The following is a 12,518-nucleotide window of genomic DNA, read 5'->3' as shown; positions in this document are numbered from 1 at the left end:
TGCTTTGTTTTGAGAATCTCCATCTGACATTAGGCAAGGAAATTGAAAGACATAAGGGGAGAATATTTTGTTTTTCACTAAAGGTAAAGCATATGAATAAAAAAGTTTACAGCCAGTGGGTATTTCTTATGTCAGCTTTCATAACACTGCTTTCTCACAGCACTCATGACCATCCTTGTTTTCTTTGGCAAATGTATTAAAAAAAAAAAAAAAAAAAGAGCAGGAGGTTGCACTTCCCAGCTGAAGGGCGTCATAGCTTGAGAATCTCTCCTACCCAAAAAGGGAAGGAGAGATTCTTCAAAGTTCAGTATGTGATGAGCCTGAGAAAGGTTTGGGCTAGTATAACGAAAGCCTAATGCTAGTTGGGAAGAGCATTCTCTTGGTAAGACAAAATGATGGATCTCTCAGAGAGAGAAAAAGAACTGGGCAACTCTCTGACTAACTAAAAGGAAAACAAACTCTGTTTCTAGTATTCACAGACCAACTACTTCCTTTCAGGTCAAATTACATGCTTTGTGTCAAACAGACTGAAGATCGAGGAGGGGAAGGGGAACTGAAAGGGGAAGAAAAGAAAGGCATGGAGAGTTGTTTTGATGAGAAAAGAAAAAAAAAAAAAAAAAAAAAAAAAAGCTGTGAAAATTTACGTCTGCATGATCTGTGGTAATTTATAAAATCAATTATCCACAAAGACTTTAAGACTTTCTCCTGGAAAAAAAAAAAAAAAAAAAAAAAAGACTACTAGGACTGTCATCAAAAGGAGGTAATTAAAAGCATTCCTCCCTGAAATTGTTAATGCCAGATTCAACTACAAAACACTTGTAGGATTGAGAGGTAATGAGACTTCTGAGAAAGCAGTTTGCTTTTAGAGTATGATAACTTTTTACCTCTAGGTTAGAATATTTCAGTTACATCACTGACAGGGTCTTGTTGTCAGATGTGATTAACCTCCACCCTGTAGTTCGGGGAGTACTTTTCCACAAAGAAGGAAAATATCACAACACACTCGTATCAAACTTGATTAAAACCCACAGTCTTGAAAGCAGAGGCTAGCAGTCCCACCTCCACATCGTGGAATGAAATAACTGTACCAGGCACCATGTTGTTGAAGAAAAATAAAACAAAACTCCCTCTATTAGGAAATGGCTCAAACATATATTTATGTGTATATATATATGTATATGTATATATATATATATTTTCATGGTTACTGGGTGATTTATCAGGCTAGTGAGGCAGTTGCAGTTCCCATTCCCATTAACACTGCCAAGAGTGGCAGAACTGCTCAGGTCAAATGTTGCAAACTCCTGTAAGCAGCAAAGCCTAGCTTAGCGCTAAGTCTACTCTTGAGGGACTTTTTCAGCTAAATCTCCTCCGTCCCTTCTCTACCTTGCTTGCATATCCTGATAAACTCTTTCATATTTAACAGATCCCATTTAACGAATTCATTCTAGTTTCACTAGCCATCCCCTCAGAGTATAACTTCCCCAGACCTTTCAAAGTGCAAAACTGTGAGTTACAGTTATACAGACATGGTGATTTTCTCTGTTTAGATGTATTACAAAGGCCAAATTATCCATTAATAACTTATTTTTTCAATCTCTATTACATTATTGCTCCAAGCAAATCATATTAATGTTGCTTTTCTTAGTGCCCACAACATCTGAAGGAATTTTCTGGCAGAAAGTAAATAGCAGGCTCCCTTCATCATTTTCACTGACCAGTTGCATACTTAGAAAGCATTGGACTAAGTAACCTAGATGAAAATAATACTAGTTAATATTTTCAAACCTTTAAGACTAGTCAGATGTACAGATTAAAGTTCTACTTCACATATAAATTTGTTAAGCACATTGAGGACTGAAAATATTTAGTAATTACATTTAGTTACATTTTGTAATGTAAAAAAAAATCTGCTATAATTCATCAAATTAATGTGTTGGCTAGTGAAAAGTACATTGTTTAGTTTAAGTATAACCCCTGTAACATAAGTAGGAGTGCAAAATGTTGTTATCTAGCATAGTTTTGGAATATGTTTTTGAGGGAGACTTTCAGACAGGTGTCCCATTTTGTGAGCACACTGTAGCCAAAGGAGTTTGAAATACTAATGAGCTTCTCACTGATTAAAAAGTATGAATAAGCTTACTCTCTACACTAACTTTTATTATAGATGCAAACTTGGCAGTGGCCTTTGCTGTTAGCTGCCCTCTCACCATATATTCTCTGTGAGTGGTAGTACAGTCTCAGTGTCTAGTAGACCTTTGCATCCAGGCTAACTACACATCTGCTCATTTCAGCTAGGTCTTCAAAAACTATTGCTTACAAGATTTAATAGAGTGCTTTTGTTGTTGTTGGTTGTTTGTTTAGTTTAGTTTTGTTTTTTCTTTGGGTCAATATCATAATCAAAGAAATATTTATATTCAGGATCTAGCTGTAGTTTCTACAAGACATCGTAATGCAGTATATTTGACTGCATTCACCAGTTTTGCATATCTTACAGATTCATTCAATTCCACAAAGCAAATTTGTCAGATTTGTCGGTGAAGATTTTTGCAGTATTGTTTTTTGTTGGTGGTAGTTTTGTTTCGGGTGTTGGTGGTTTTTGTTTTTGTTTTGTTTGTTTGTTTTTCGGTTTTGCTAGCCCAAAGTAGTGGTGCACTGTCAGCACAGCAGAACTCATATTTGACAAGAATGTGTCATGAAATCTAGTTATCTTCTAACCTTAGTTGGTCTCCCTGGCTATGTTGAGAGGATGATACTATTGCTGTTTTCAGAAAACCACTGTAGATATCACTATCAGGGAAAGTATCCCTGCCCAGACAGCCAACCTCCTCACAGTAGTAATAAACTGGCACTGCTCCTCTGCATCTTGGAGTGACTCAGGCTTTTCCTCTTGGCTAAGAAGCCAACTGCAAACGGTGCTTCCTACTTGCACCAACAGCATACATTGCTGTGTTTCTTGATGCCTGCTAATTCATTGCTGATGCAACAAGTGAGAAACCTGGAAGTTACTTCCAAAACAGGACCCTCTCAGCAGCTTTGTGAACTCATTCCAGTAAAAACTGATTTGATTTCTCCCATAAAGTTTGTCCTTGAACTTTTTTTTCCTCATTCTCTAGGGAAGGTATCTCTCCTCTTGTGTGAAGTACATAAAATCCACTGGACAATTTAAAATGCATTAGCCATCCTGTTGTGAAAAAAATGGTGATATTTACTTTGGCATACAATTCACTTTTCTCTCTGTGACCACTTATTGTGAAATTGGACTTTTTTCAATGGACGTATGAATGAATCACATTGTGCATGATGACTAAATCTTCTAGTGAGGATTTTTTCATGGACTACCTTTTCAGAGTGCCAATCATGAATAAAATCAGAGGACTGTGCCTTGCCTTCTTAAAGTATATACAAATCATAATGCAGCTCTTGGAAAATAAATATACAAACAAAGCTAAATATTCATAATTCTCAGATCTCAAGGGGAAAAAAAAGTCTAGTGCATATTTTCTTCCCTTTCTTCCATTTCTTTTCCACTTTCTTTGCTTCTCCATGGCCCTATCTTCCCCTCATTTTAGGATTTTAGTCAATGATGGTTTTACCTTTATGTAAATATAATTGCTTGAAAATACATCATTAAAACTTACTTTCCAAGAATAAAAATTAATTGTCACCTCCCCCCCCCCGTTTTTTTTTTTGTTGTTTTTGTTTTTTTTTTTACCACTCCATCCTCCTTTGGATTTGGTTCCTGTCTCCCCCAGACTATTTCGTTTCCCCTTATTCTTCCTGGTCTTTATTGTATCGTGCAGAGCTGGCCATGCTGATGCAGCACAGAGCATGACTAACACTGATTCTCCTCTAGCGCAACCCACATTAGCAAGCCAGGAATTTAGTCATGCCTAGGAATGGTATTTGCAAACTATGTCTACATGGGCAAAATTAATATAAGTGCTGTGATGCCACCCAGCTGACTGGACTGTGTTCATGCTCTGCATTAAACCAGTTCCTCAGTCTGTGCTTCTCAAGTGCTTAGCCAGAACTATTTCATTAGAAGAGCTGTTCCAATGACTTAGCTTATGTCCACTATACTAGGCTGTGCTGAAGTAAGGCGTTATTATACAGAGAAATATTTTTTCAAGCACTTAGGTGACTAAAGGCCATTAGCTTTGAGAAGGCCGATTTTTGAAAATTGTGTAAAGCTGGTGGAGCCAGGATGCAAGTGAAGCATTTTGCAGTGCAAACAAATGTTTCGTTTCGATTGCTTCCACATTTCTCTCTCTCTCTCTTTTTTTTTTTTTTTTTTTCTCACGAAGCTATTGTGCTTTCAGGGTTGATTTCTTAAGACTAGTGTAAATGATAAGACTTTTTTATTATTTCATTTGAGTTGCTTTACATGTCTTCTGGTATAATTCAGATCAGTATTTGATTTCATCTTGGCAGGGAAAATCTGCATGGTTTGTGAGGGTAGAGTACGGATGGCCTTGACTAAGCAAAATACTGAGGACTCGTCAATCCCATTCTCCTTTGCAGCACAATTCCATAAATATCTATTCCTGAGGACTGTGGAATTGTAAGACAGGACTAAGTCCAAAACACTACTTTTCTGAAACTTGCCTTAATTTTAGTATGATTTGCATCACCTATTTCACGGTGTTAAAACTGCAGTCCAGATGAAGGCGATGCAAACACTATGAGTTTGTACTTCATTTTGCATTAAAATTACCTATGCTAAATTTGTTCACGGATTGCAAATAAGTTCACATAACCATTTACCACTGCATCAGTCAGCCTTACACACCTCCCAACCAGCTCATGACTGAGAAGTACATATATTTCAAAGAATTTCTACCCCGTTCTCTCTGCAGCGTTGTTTCCTGAGATATGTATGTTTTTTAATTCATGATTATAGAAATATTTCTAACCATCTTTAGTCATTATGACAGTCGCACTTTAATTGCCGTCTAAGTTATCACTTCAGCGAAGCTAATGACTCTTGATGCCACACAGACGAGAGCCTCTCAGCTTAGTTTATTAACGCCAGACAAGGACCCTGCCTGGCACAACTTCAGCACTCGTTGGAGCTTCGGGTACCGTGTAATTCAGCACCGCCTGGGACAAGCTGGGAGCCAGAGCTCCGGATAAATACACAAAACACCGGCCGTTTGCTGGTGGACGGGCGAGAGCCCGGACCCTTCACACCGAGAAGCAAGAGGCCGGTGCTGCGTCGGCGGGGCCCGCGCGGTGAGCCCCGGAAGGAACGCGGCTCGCGGGCCCAGGCCCTGCCCGCGGGGCTCCTTCCACCGGGGGGCTGCGGCCGGGCCCTGCCGGGACCCCGAGGGGTGGGGCGGGCCGGGGCGGCGCCTGGGCGCTCTCCGGGCCGCGGCGCGCCGGGGGGAGGCGACGGCGGCGGATCCGGGCCCGGCGGAGGCGGAAGGGGCGGGCGGCCGCGGCCTGACTCTGCGGGACGCGCGATGCTGGTGAGCGCGAGGAGGCCGCGCCGCTGTGGCGCAGCGAGGCCGGCGGGGAGGCCGGGACGGGCCGGCAGGGGGGAGGCCGGCGGGGAGGGAGGCCCCGCCGGGACGAGCCGCGCCGAGGCGGAGCGGGGCCCGGCCACCGGCCACGCCGCGGGGAGCAGCGGCAGCGGCGGGGGAGGCTGGGCCCGGCCGCCTTTCTTCTCCCCGGCGCGCAGCGAGGGAGAGAGGGCGGCAGGCAGGGAGGAGGCGGCGGCGGCGCGGGGATCCGGCCGTGCCGGGCGGGGAGGCCCGGGGCCGGGCGTTGTAATGCGCGGAGCCGGCGGCGGGGAGCTGCGGGGGCCGGGCCGCCCCGCGGGGCCCTCCTGCAGGCCCCGGCCGTGCCGTGCCGGGCTGGGCTCGGCCCAGGCCTCCGCTCGCTCGTCCCGAGGCCCCTTGGGCTCCTCCTGCGGGCTGCCCGGCCGCCGTTTTCCAGCGTTCAGCCGCCTTCGCTCCTCTCGCCGTGCCCCAGCCGGCCCGCAGCCATAGCGGCGCTGGCGGCTGCCCGGGAGCTGTTGGCCATGCCCAGAGAAACCCTGCTGTGCCCCCAGCGCCCTGGGGTCTCCCTCGGAGTACTTCCTCCTTGTCCCCTCCCCCGGGTCCCCTGGCAGTCAAGGACTGTGTGCTGGACTTTCCCTTGTTGCCTCCTGCGGTTGTGGCCCTCCCAGGGAGGGTGCCCCCTCAGATAACCTTTTATCTGTTTGCTTGTTGATGTATTTATTGCCTCCACCCGGATGGCTAGTCCTGCAGTTTTCTGCCATTGCAACTAATCGCCTCATTCATCTCCCAGTAACTTTGTCTGCCACTGAAAGCTGACTGTGTCCTTACTGGGATACTTTCCAATCCTTCTTATTTCCTCTTCAATCTATATTCCTTAATCATCATTGTTCCCTGATTGCTTTTCCTCTTTCGGTTTTGTTCCCCTCAGTAACTGTTCCCGCACCATGATTTTTTGCCCTTCTGATCTTACTTTACTGTCATTAAAACCTTCCTTCTGATCTCACCTAATACTCTTTCCCTTTGACATATTCCTTTCCTTTGTAGACTCATGCTGTCTCCCCCACTTTGTATTTAAATCCTCCAGCAGTGCCTTTGAGGAGAAAGGAATTTAACCCTAGATTATCTGTACACTTGTCAGTAAGCACTAGGAGGGCACAGATTACTTACTTGTTTTACCTTTTTTGTTTTCATTTGTTTGTTACTGGCTTCCTTAACAACCTTTTTCTCCTATATAGTGTTCACATATAGTCACGTGCCTTCACCTTAATACACACGTACCCTGATTCTAGTGTAGAAGAAACTTCTGTCATAGGCTTTTTCTCTCAGTCCTGCCAAAAGGCTCTCCATGGGGACCAGAGATACCCAGTGGCTGTGTGCCTTAAATTAGGCCAAATATTGTTTGTAGTACTGTACTGTGAGTTGGTACTTGGTTGATCTGGGTGCATTTAGGAAACATTTGCTTTGGGGAAGTGGTAAGATACTTCTTAAGTGACAAAGTACATAGTTCTTACCCCAGATATGCTTGCAGTTAACAGCTGCGATGTTGTGTGGTGATGGTTAGGAGTCTGTGTTGCACTTAAACTTAATGTGTCTGCTGGCGACTACTGGAAAACAGGCTTTTCCCTCTGCTTTGTGATTTCCCCTGTTTCTCAGTATTTTTTGCCAAATTTTTTATTTTATGTCTGGCTTAATTGCTTTGGTTAAGACTGGTTACGTTTCATGATCGTACTGTTGTAGTATATATGAAGTGCGATTTAAACACCGAAAATAGCTGCCCCAGGGAGGTGTGGCAAATACGTTGAATCTTGAGAGTACTTTGTACACCTAACTTTAGAATCCAAGTTTGGTGTCTAATGTTAACAGCTTGTTCTTGTTTTTCTCAACTGCGTACACACAGATCCTAGTAACTTGACAACATCTCAGAGCAACTAACTAGGCTTCTGATCTGAACTACCCCTCTAGAGGAAACTTTTTCCATTTGTTGATCCAGGGATTGTATAGAGAATGGTTTCATAGTTTAGGCACCTTAATTAGGTAATACTCACCCCACTGCTCAATTGACAAAACAGTTGCACTGCTTTAACTAAATTATTCTTCTTTTGCCATAGTCCTTTTCCACTGGTTTAAACTTACCTTATATTTTGGGCCTGTTACTTAAACTGTGGGCATGAGAAAATTGCATTGCTCTGATTTAAATCCTTTAAATTATTTTAAGCCACATTGATATACGCCCTTAGTTGGATACTGATTTGAGGGTAGTTTTTTTGAATTTAGCTTATTCTCAGTCTTGGTGTAATGTTTTATATTCTAGCTGTGCTGTTACAAAGATAATATTGGTCCTTTGAGGAAGTTATCTCAGTTATTCAGCTTAAAAAGTGTTTTCTTACAATTTATATGTGAAGATCTCTGAGTATTGCTTTTCATCTGTTATCTTTGTCAAGTAGTGTCTAGTTTTGCATAGTCACACTTATTTCAGTAGAGCCCAGTTTAATGATGAGTCACATCCTGGGTGTCAGTTTTTATGTGGATTGGATATACCTGGCGTTTTCTGAGACTGAATTTTTTTTTTCTAGTTTTCCTAGCAGAAGAAGCAGCTTTAAAGATGTCTCACTTGCTGTTATGCCACTTCTAACATCCAAAATATGCATTGTGAATGCAAAGACTGGGGATTGCCAGTATGCTATAGGTGGATAATGATGTCATGTGTACTATACTTTTCAACCAGGATTTTCTAACTTGCTGAGGGCAGAAGCAGATTAAAGTGTAAAGTGGTTGGATCATGGCTGTGCCGCTGTACTTACCATGTTGTATTAACCTGGTTTGTCTGCTCTGAGGAGAAGGGGCAGGTGCTGAACTTTAGCAGGTCTGTGTCAGGAGGACGTGCATGGGCAGTACCAGCAGCGTCTAGGTTAGTACAGTCTTTGTGCTCCACAGAGCTCAAAGGAAGATAGAGCATGGAAAACTTGGAAGTTCAGCTGTTACGTAACTTGTAGCCTTACGTGGATGTTCTTTGTGTGCTTTAGGAATGCTTGAACTTGTTCTAAACTGACTACGTATGTACTAGCATTGTTTTTTTGGAAAGGGCAAACTTATAAACTTCCTAATTATTGTATTTTTTCAAGGTAATCTCCAACAACCATTTCCTTACATGGAACCAACATTTAGAGGCCTAGGTAAAAGTTGTAACCTTTATAGGGTGCAAGCAAATTTTAAAAAAATTGTTGTTGAGATCATTGAGTTTCTCTTACTTGCTAAAGGGAATTCATTAGGGAAGAGACATAGCAAGAAATTTGAATGGTTGGAATTGGAAAATTACAGAGAGCTGTAAAACATATCTTCATTTGGATTATTTTTTTAAGTCACTTGCAATTTTATTTTAAGAGGGTTTTTAAATGGAAGAACTACTACAGATTGACTGTTGATGGTTCTACAAGAATGCAGTTCCAGCCTTTTACAGACAGGATTAAATAATGTGGTAATAAAGCTGTCCTGACCTGATACGCACCACTATAGTGCAGTAACTCACAGCCTTACTTTAATGTAACTACAGGGTTGGAACACTGTTAGATTTAAACACTTCCTGCATTGCGAGTAGATATATGAGGTTTTAATCAGGGATTAGTTGCAGTGCAGCTGGTAAGAAAACACTCTTTTAGCACATAATCCATGTTCCAGTGGGTAATTTTCAGAGTTCTCTTTTCACCCACAGAACCTCTGATGTTAGAGTCACAACAGCGAACTGATTCACATTGTGATGTGACCTCTTCTTATAAATGATTCTGGACAAGATCAAAAATACACATTTTTTAACCAAATATTTATTACATTCCACTTTATTTAATGTAACACTTCTCAAGTCGTTCTTTATCTAAGAACCTTGAAAAAATGGTTAAAAATGAAGCTACTGTGAAAATAAGAAAATAATGACTCCACTTTGTGGTTCAGGAAACTGATAGAGAATCATATCCTGTGGCAACCCTGTTGGGATTTCTTGTATTTTATTCTCAAGATGCCCCTACCTTTCTTGAATAAACAATATAATTTTGATGTGGTGCTCTTCCAAAAACTAACACAAAAAAGAGAAGATTAATCTCTTTTTTTTCTTCTTTCCCTTTGATTTTTCTGCCTTTGCAGTCAGGAGGTTCACTGTTGTAGGTTGGTCTGGCAGGTACGTGGCATTGCTTGAAATCACTACTAAGAACAAAGGATCAAATACATATTTTCTCTGTAAGATCTTCCTAGTTGTGCAGTAGGTTCCAATAGCACTTCAATACCCTTGACATCTGTTCTTTATTAAATTAGAAATACTGAGAGGTGATATAAAATGCTCGTTGACCTTGGTTTCATTAGATTGGCGCTGGTTAATGTTGCTCTATGTCTCATACTTTGTGTTACTGTGAAGGAGAAATTTAAACTTTTTTATCCTTGCAGAGGACACTGAGGATTGAAGGCTTTTGCAATGTGGGCAGCTTCTCACTCTGCTCTGGTAATGTAGTGGTATTTGGAAAACACAGATGTGCTTCTCTTCTCCCGTTTTCGTGGAGGTACTGGTCATCTCAGTTGTGTTTGAGTCATTAGCATACAAGGTAGACAAAAAATAGTGCCAGGATCCTTTTTAAAAATAAAGCAGGAAACTGAGAATTTGGGTTGTTAGGAATTGAATTTCAGCCATAGCTGAACTCGAGAACCTCTTGTTTGTATTTTTAATTCGCAGCTGATGTAACTTGGCTTTTTATTGTTACGTGTTTTAGGTTGGACAATGTCTCGATGCTGATTGGAATTCAGAAACAAGGCTAATGGTGCGACCTTAGTTCACCCTGCTTTGCTCTGTAATTTAAACTTAATTTCATATGTAAATTTGCAAGCTCCTCTAGTGTCACAGCAGTGGAAACTATCATCTGGAAATTTTATCTTAAGTTTGGAGGACTTAATTTTAGATGGGGGAAGAAGAAGGGTTATAGGAAACTGCTTTTGTTTTGTTAGGCACTAGTCTTTCTATCTTGCTTTTTGTGGTAATAATATCGCAGGCAAATGTTTTGCTTGCTTCTGGGTAGTCAAGGGAGAATTTTTTTTCACTGTACAATTTAAAATACTCTTCTTAAGAAAATGCAGATATTTTTAAAACAGTCTGTTCTCTTACTGTGCAGGTATTTTTCCAAAGTTTTACTGTCTCTGAAAGTGTGCCTCTATGAGAGTGCCATCATTAAGAGGAATAGCGAAACACCCAAATGTGTGTGCTTAAGCAAATTAATTAAAATTGATTTTGTTAAAGCAAAGCCTGTACTAATACCTAAGACTTCATGGTGCGAGCTAAATCAACAAGAAATGGGATTTAATAGTGGCTGCTAGTGGTGCACAACAATTTTAACTTCTACAAAGTTAAATTGTTTCACTTCTGTACCAGCCATACCTGTTGCAGTTATTGGGAGTCAAAACTGATTAAAAAATAGCTCAAGACAATGCTGAGTTTATATGAAATTCCCTTTTTGTACAGTAGAAATTCTTTGCTATGAGGAGATTAGATTTAGGGTTTTCACAGTTCAGATAAGTTACTTGAACCAGAACAGTCATGTATGAATCCCTTTTTAGGCCTTAATGAGAAGCATTCTCAGTCCTTTTCTTGCTATCTCTGGAAGTAAGTAGCTATGCCTTGTCAATGTCTAGGCACCTGGAATGAACTAAACTTTACTCTTTTTTGTGAACAGTGTTCACAGCACTGTACCCTACTGGAAATGTGCATTGCTAGCAGATACATCAGTGCATGTAATGTGGACGTAAGGTTAGGCTGGGTTCAAATATAGAATGTAGGCCTGTTTGGGGGAGCAGCTTTTGCATAGCAGTGTCTTTTGTCACATGCAGGAGATAAACAAGTAAGTGCAATGTTCTTTCATTTTGTTGACTGTTTTAACTATATGAGTTGGAGTTCTCATTGCTTCTGAATGAAAGATTAGTAGGAAGGTTAACATAGGAGGAAACTTTCCAGTATTTAAGCCATGCTCTTGCGATATATTTGATCATCTGAAAACTTCAGACTGTTATAATTCAGTGTGGCCATAATTGTTATTTTTAAACTGAACTTACAAACTGCATTACTTTGATTAGTTGAGCTCTTGCAAAGGTAAAAAGATCAAAGGTGCTGTGAAATTAATAAGCTATTGGGAAGAGATTCTACCCTGAACTGTCTGACACTTGCTAACATTAGTCCTTGCTAAAATTAGATAAGAATCACCGCTGTCCAAGAGCAATGTGAAAATTTTGCATACAAACATTGTTACAAGTGAAAACTGCTATTTGACTATTAACAGGTCAGTATGAAATCATGTACTGTGGTACACTAAATTCTGTTACGATGGAGAGAGATTTGTTGGCATTTAGAGACTCGCCCTGAAGGTTCTGACAGAGGTGATACTGTGACTGCAGTGGACTGTAAGTTCAGACCAAGATTTTCTGGGTAGAGATCTATAGGATCACATTGTTCCAGCTTATGCAGTTGGTTTCAGGTAAAGTTTTGATGGCAAGTAAGAGCTCTCAGGAAATCAGTTCATGTAAGAATTAGCTGTACGAGGTCATTGGGGTCTCTAGGCTGGCCCAAGATAATTCAGAGTTTCCAAAGTCTTCTGTGCTTGTTCTTGCTAAATTGAATTCAATACAACTTCCCACTGCTGATTTTATTTTGTAAGAAGAACAAGGTGCCTTATTCTGTCTTCTGCTAGGCATATTGAGTATCTAGGATTGTGGTTTTTTGACTTCTCCACCCTTGTTTCTCTTTATTGCATCTTCCAAACTGATTCAAGAAATGTAATTTGATCCATGTTGTCCATGAAGGTGTGTGTTAGAATATTCTAATGTTTCTCTTCTGGTATTGATGTAATTTTTGGAATAACCTGTAACTTTTTTTTTTTTTTTTCAATTGTTGTGGATTGATTTTGCTGAGACACAGTGGAAATGTCTGCTGTAGACAGATTCTTCAGATTTTGAATAATTACACACATGTAGTGTGTGTGAAGTGCTAAG

At 40.9% G+C, this 12,518-nt stretch overlaps 1 protein-coding gene across 2 annotated transcripts in view; it reads left to right on the top strand.

Moving 5' to 3' along the window:
• Positions 1-5,400: 5,400 nt before the first annotated feature.
• CUL1 (cullin 1) overlaps positions 5,401-12,518 on the top strand; it is a gene marked incomplete at its 3' end in the record, with an annotated part of 50,228 nt that continues 43,110 nt past the window's right edge. For both annotated transcript variants that reach the window (XM_082755205.1, XM_082755207.1), the window contains exon 1: positions 5,401-5,471. The remainder of the gene's footprint in view (positions 5,472-12,518) is intronic.

Source organism: Aythya marila, assembly GCF_965140915.1.
Source record: "Aythya marila genome assembly, chromosome: 2".
Taxonomy (NCBI): Eukaryota; Metazoa; Chordata; class Aves; order Anseriformes; family Anatidae; genus Aythya; species Aythya marila.
The sequence above is the reverse complement of the archived record's forward strand: the minus strand, read 5'-3'. Positions and strand labels throughout refer to the sequence as shown.